The sequence below is a fragment of the Glycine soja genome, chromosome 7 (genome assembly GCF_004193775.1).
Source record: "Glycine soja cultivar W05 chromosome 7, ASM419377v2, whole genome shotgun sequence".
Taxonomy (NCBI): Eukaryota; Viridiplantae; Streptophyta; class Magnoliopsida; order Fabales; family Fabaceae; genus Glycine; species Glycine soja.
Genome location: NC_041008.1, coordinates 44,153,416 through 44,159,997, shown reverse-complemented (window position 1 = coordinate 44,159,997; position 6,582 = coordinate 44,153,416). Strand labels below are relative to the sequence as shown.

Genomic DNA, 6,582 nt, shown 5'->3' with positions numbered 1-6,582 from the left:
CAAGTTTAAGGAGCTTTTCCTTTAATCAAACTCACATGAGCAAACTTTAGTTTAGAAGACTACCAGGGAAGGCCCATTGGGAAATCATGCATGGGCTTTAATTGAGTGGCCCAACCGGACAATTGATCCAGTTCCAATTTCCTAGGCCCATTATAAGTAATGGGCCCAAAATAAATAACAACCAGCGTGTACATGACATTTTCATTTTTTGTTGAGTTGAGGAAACAGCTCAACAACAATGGCTGCTGTTGCTGCTTCTTCGTCATCAGGAACAGAGAGGGATTCCGGGTGCTGAATTTCGCAGAGGATGTTCAAACTTAACTCACTCAATCAGACCTTGATCTCAATTCTCAACTCTGCTCTTGCTTTTCTCCAACAAAAAGGTCTCTTCTTTACCCTCAATAATCAACGCACTATTCATTTTATATTTCTTCCTTTGTTACTGGAAATGCTAACTCTGTTTCTTTGGGTTTAGATGGCTTTTAGATTCTCAATTTTTTTTTTTTGAGAACTTTAAAAGGAAAAGCTGTTTCCTTTGCTGCTTGATCCCTCAATTGATTTTTTTTTCTTCTCAATTTTGGCATTGGATGAGTATAATGTGACAATTTGCTTACGTGTAAGACTAAAAGAATATATGTGGGTTAGAAGGGAGCAAGATTTTCATTTGTAAGTATTTTTGTGGTTCATTGGATTTGAAGCAATGACATAAATGATGGTGGGTGAGATTCAGCAGCATGTACGCAACAGTTAGTTTGTACGGTATACAAGTGCTGGCATATTTTATATGTATGTTGTATACCTTACTGAGTTAGAACTGGAATGTGTCAAAGATTTTGTAAATTTAGGATACAATACAGGGATACGACAGTTTTTTTAAATTTAGGATACAATACATTCCGAATGTGTTGACAAAAATTTATATAGATGCAGAATATTGGTAGAGAAAGAGATATTGATCATTCTCATTAATTCATAACTAGGAAGATCACAATTTACAAAAAAAATTTGTGATCATAACAAAAAACAAAAAATTCAGTTTCTGCCCTTAACCAGTCTTGGCCAACTGTATCAATAAAATCATCTTTGGTAGAACTCTGAATAAGTATTGGCTCAGTACAATAGCTTACAAATCAAAAACATCATTACTAAGATTTCTGTCTAATAATGCTAATTGTATCATTCTCCTTGCCCCTGTCACCATGGTAAGCATAACTTAGATCATAAAAATAAGAATTTCTACTTGAATCAATAACTTGTAAGCATAAAAAATTGTAAATCTAATATGTATTTGTATTGCCCTTTTCTCTCTGCACCCAATTACTGGTACTATTTATTTATTTTGATTATCAAATGTCAGGCAAAGATACCAGATATTGAGAAGTGCTTAGATGTTGTTGCTACATTGCAAGCAAAGAGGGGTACTGGTGAGGTGAGGTTTGTTTGGAGCTTGTTTTCCCATATAGTATATGGCTGTAAAGTTTTTTAGGTACTAGATACTTGGGTTTTATATCTGAGGAAAATGTGTTAGATTCGAATGGTCAGATCAGCTGAAAATTTGTGCATTTTATTCTAATTCTAATTGTATATATAAAGTTTCCCTCACAGTGTATACATTGATTGCTTTATTCTTGATATATACTAAAGGCTTCCTCTTGGTTCCTAAACTCTCTTTTGAGTAATAAATGTATATAAAAAGGGGAATGTGTGTGGGAGGGGGGGCATAGCTGGCTCAAGCAGTACCCATCCAAACTGGGCCGAACTGGTGCTGTATTTGAGCCTTGTACCCTTATTAAAAAAATTGTATGTATCTAGTTGATACATACCTACCTAAGTATATACAATTTGTTCTTGTACCCAGTACATGTATCATGTATGACTCACAGGTTGGTAGATAATATATAGGTGATTGCATTCAGCTTTTTGTTGTCTTCCATGAAGCAGTCGATGGCCCGGGTTGTGGGCTTGTGGCTTTGACTATAACTTTTGCTCTATTTATTGATCCAAGTGAGATACAACTTACTTGATTTGTAATTTTGTAAGAATTAGAAGTTGTGGGATATGCTGGATATTCTATAGTTCCTTACAACAGCAATGACAACAACAACCAAGCCTTTTCCCATTGCGAAAGGTTAGTTACATGAAGGAAATGTCATAATTTTCTATTGTTAATCATGTCTATAAACAAACCATTGAGTTCTAAATCCTTCTATAGTTCCTTATCATGTTGATTTTTAATTCTTGGTCATTGAGATTCATGGTCAATACAGTTTAATATTTAAGATTTTAAGGACAGATTCTTAGGACTTATTGTACTACTGCTGGTTGTTTCAGTTTTTAGTTTTATGCATCCAGTGTATATTTGCCTTTGATTTTTTCTGGCTATATTTTCTCTGTCATGAAGTTTGTAACATGAAAAAAAAAATCTTTATGTTCATTGGTATTTGTCAATTTCTAATCCCTAACATTATTCACCGTCTCAAGCTAATGATTGGAAGTCTGCTTTTGTGTGCATGACTAAATACCATGACTAATCTCTTTCCCAGCAACTAACATGCATATTACAAAGACATACATATGCACGAATATTCATGATTGTGCTGAGTGTACTGCTTCTCTTTCCTATTTATCCACTTGCTAGATTTTTGCAGAAAACTGCACATTTTGCCTTTGGGATATACCTTTGTAATTGGCTTTCTTGGTTGGTCTTTGCTAGGAAGAATCATGCTCAATATTGGTTTAGTTCAAATGATTTGAAGGTTTTTAGTTACAATGATATTTTAATTTTCAGCTAGAAAATTCCGTGTTAAAATCACTGCCTCTATAATGAGTGTGGTACTTTCTTGTTTACTGATATTGTAAAAAGTTTTACACTATGAGTATCAATGAATAAAATTTGAATTTATTGTTAAATATTTTATTAACCTGAAGGTTTAAGTTTCACTCTACATAACTGCAGGCACTTACTGCTGATTTTGAGGTGTCAGAAGAAAAATATTCACAAGCTCGCATAGAGGAAACTGATTCAGTGTGTTTATGGCTGGGAGCAATTGTTATGTTGGAATATTCATTAGAAGAGGTGCTTCCATGTTAGTTTTAGCCTTTTAGGTGTTATGGTTGTTTCTTCTTTTTCTTGTTAATTCTTTCCCTGCAGTAGCTTCATGTGAATTTACGGTGCAGGCTACTGATCTTCTACAGAAGAACCTGGATAATGTTTAAGCTAGTTTAGAAGTTCTTGTCACAGATATACAGTTCTGGAGGGACCAGGTTACAATAACCCAGGTCAGATTGCCAATTTTCACGTGCTCTATATCTGTCTGCATTTACCATACCTACCCACCAAAACTAAATTAATGGAATCAGACTTGCATTGCATGGCCAAGCATTGCCAGCACTTCACTACCTCTTAGGGAGTGCTTAGTAGGATGGATGAAAAATTTAAAGGTAGGAAATGTAGAAGAGAGGAATAGATGGGAGTGTTTGTCATTGCATTTTTACTTTCATCTCTATATATGGAAATTTTTATTTTTACGAAGCATGGCACATTGGCAGTGGCAAACTATCATATAGGTTTCTTTTTTTATTCTTAGTAAGCAAGCACAAAACGATCTGCACCCATAAGTTTCTACCTTTTCATTTTTCTCTAGCTACCAATCACATCTTTTTGGTTGCGCACATGTTGCTAATGTATGACCTACTTGACATGAATTAGTTGTAGTTCTCGATCTTCTTTTTTTATTTGATCAGGTTACAAGCCGGTGCTATAACTGCTCAAAAACTGGCAAACAAAAATCCATACCTGCTTCTAAAGTTAGGAGCTTTAATACATGCTAGTATATATAACGTTTGGAAAAACATCATATCCAGGTCCATTGGCAGGTTTTATTTAGTTTGATCACAAGGGTATTTTTGTTTAATTTCACAGTGCCGGTGTAAGGTTTATTGTCTGAGCAAGCTGTTAAATCTGGGCCATTGGGGGGGGGGGGGGGGGGGGTAATTAATCAAAAAGGCCTCACAGAATCTTTAGATTGTGCGTGAAATTTGTCGGTGAAATTACGCAAAGTGAAGGGACAAGACGTGTAATCCAATGTTATTATACATGCCAGGAATGAGTAAATCCATTTGTACAACTGGTCTAATACTAATAATACAATTTGTGGAAATAAAAAATGTACTAATAGAAAACAAGGTAATCCAGGATCTTAGTCTTAAAGATCTCATGGTTTGAATGGTTGAGTTAGGTAAAGTGGCACTGTTATTCATGTGAAACAGGATTCGTTGTTGGTTTCTAGCTTGACATATGGTTGAATATTATATGGTTAGCAGGCTAATTAATTTTATGGGCATAGACTCTTCACATGGGGACCCATAAACAACGGTGGGTGTCAGAAGTCAAAAGCAAAATCGACCTTTCGAACCAGTCTTATTTTTATCTCCTTGTCTTCTTATTTTTTTCAGTTGCAAATAGTTATAACTTTTCGCCGAATATGTGCAGTAATGCCTCACAATTTTATTTAGGGAAAAAGGCTGCCCCTCTAATATCAGTCCAAAACCTTCTTTTCTTTGGTATTGCTGTTGTCATTATTATTGTTGTTGTAGAGAAAGACTTGACTTTAACATAACCCTGAATTTTAATTCAACGACTAGAAACACGTTATAAAGTATGCTTTGTCCATATTCCGTTCCGTGCGTAATTTAGAGTGTGCACCTCATGATCGAGACAGTGAAGTTTACATAACATTAGGATTTTGATGTACTAAATCTGAAAATAATGTAGGTCCAAATCAACCTCAGCAATTAATTGAAGGGCAGAGGATAATTTAAATCATTGAAGAATGTGATTTGTATTTTTTTTTTAACATTTCAATAAATTTCACGATCAAATTTGTAAGTTAATTTTCATAAAATAATAACTTATTGAAAAACATATTTAATTAAAGTATTTATGACTTTTGGAAGGAGTTTAAAAGCTATTTTTCTAAACAAATCTCTGCTGATTAATGACCATTTCTTTTTGCTGGTTAGGATAGTGGCGTACCTCTTTGAAAGGCATTGTATTTTCAGTTTGAGTTGTGTCTATACTAGATACGTTGAAAGTTGGTTGTTTAAAAGTTAGTGCCGGTCCAAGTTCGTCACCTATTATTTATGCCGTGAAGTCTATCCTAGATTCTATCACTATGTGGCTTGCTTTATAGCTTGAAGCCAGCTCTTGTATCAATATTTTGTCATGTATATTTTCTATTAATATATTATTTATTTATAGGATAACAACTAACAAAGTTGAAAAGGGCTTCGTGGGCCAATGATGTGTCACCTTAAGAACCAAAAACTTATCTCAGAGCTTTTGGTTGGTGAGGCTCTTGTACCTTAAAATATAATCGTCAGAGTCAGTTCTATCTCTGTCAAAGAACTATCCAAGGTATAGGTGTGGTTGACCTTATTAGACGGGACCTTGGCCCATTTATTGATGGTCCAATCCTTCACTCTATTGGTACGTAATTTAGACAACCTTCACAAAAAGTCACCCACCACTTCCCCTTCAAGCCATTAATTTCCACCGTATTTTTTATTTTTTTAGTGCCGCTTTTGTGATATCCCCATTCATTTCGCCCTTGAAATTCAGTTGTTTTTCTTTATCCCTCGTAAACGTGTAAGACACTAAAATCTAATCATAAAGGTGTATGCTATTCTCTCTCAAGGTTTAAGTTCGGATCATCCAAAAGAAGCTTAACGTAGTTAAATCTGAGTAGTAAGTACTACTCATTCTAGTGGGTCATCAAATTTGAACAGGGTAAAACAAAACAAAGAGGTTGATCAATATTTCAAATTGGGAAAATATAGGTTGGTTAAATGTGAAGTTTGAGATGTTTACGTTTGCATGCATATGCTGTTACATTCAGAGTAGAAATCTTTTATTTTTTTTATTGATGAAGGTATCTTATTCAAATAAACAAAAATTCATATCTAAAAAGCGATTTTCAAGGGCATATGCTTCATAATTATGTCACTTTCATTACTATTACAGGAAATTGTTGAGATTGACTATAACTATTCTGCTCAAATTAAATGCTTTCTCACAACACCCCACCCGGAAAAAAAAAATATATATATATATGAGTCCGCATACGTACCAATATTGGTATATGCTTAGTTCACATATATCCACGTTAAGATATTACTTGGGAATTATAATTTATCCAAAACATTGCAATTAACAACATCCGCATATTTGTGGTGTAAATAAATAAACACCCATCTATATCTTACAAATAATTGAGACACGAAGTGACACAATATGCTTTTTTATTGTAAAAAGAAATCACTGGAATCTTTCTTAAGTTGTAATCAACAATGATATTATTTGGCGTAACTTCTTTAAATACGGATAAAGAACACACCGAACATTAACTGATCATACGCAACGACAGTGGAGTATAAAGTAACCTGTCATATACCAGTATTTGTTTATTCGTAATGTTTTGAAGAATCTATAAACGTGATATTAATTGATAATCAATATTTCCTATCTCGTGAAAAAAAAAAGTTGGATATAATTAAGAAATGAAGAATTTATGATACTTTACA

General features: G+C 34.0%; 1 pseudogene; it reads left to right on the top strand.

Annotated features, from left to right (window-relative positions):
* The first annotated feature begins 238 nt into the window (after positions 1-238).
* Positions 239-4,559, top strand: LOC114420732 (annotated as a pseudogene).
* Positions 4,560-6,582: the final 2,023 nt, after the last annotated feature.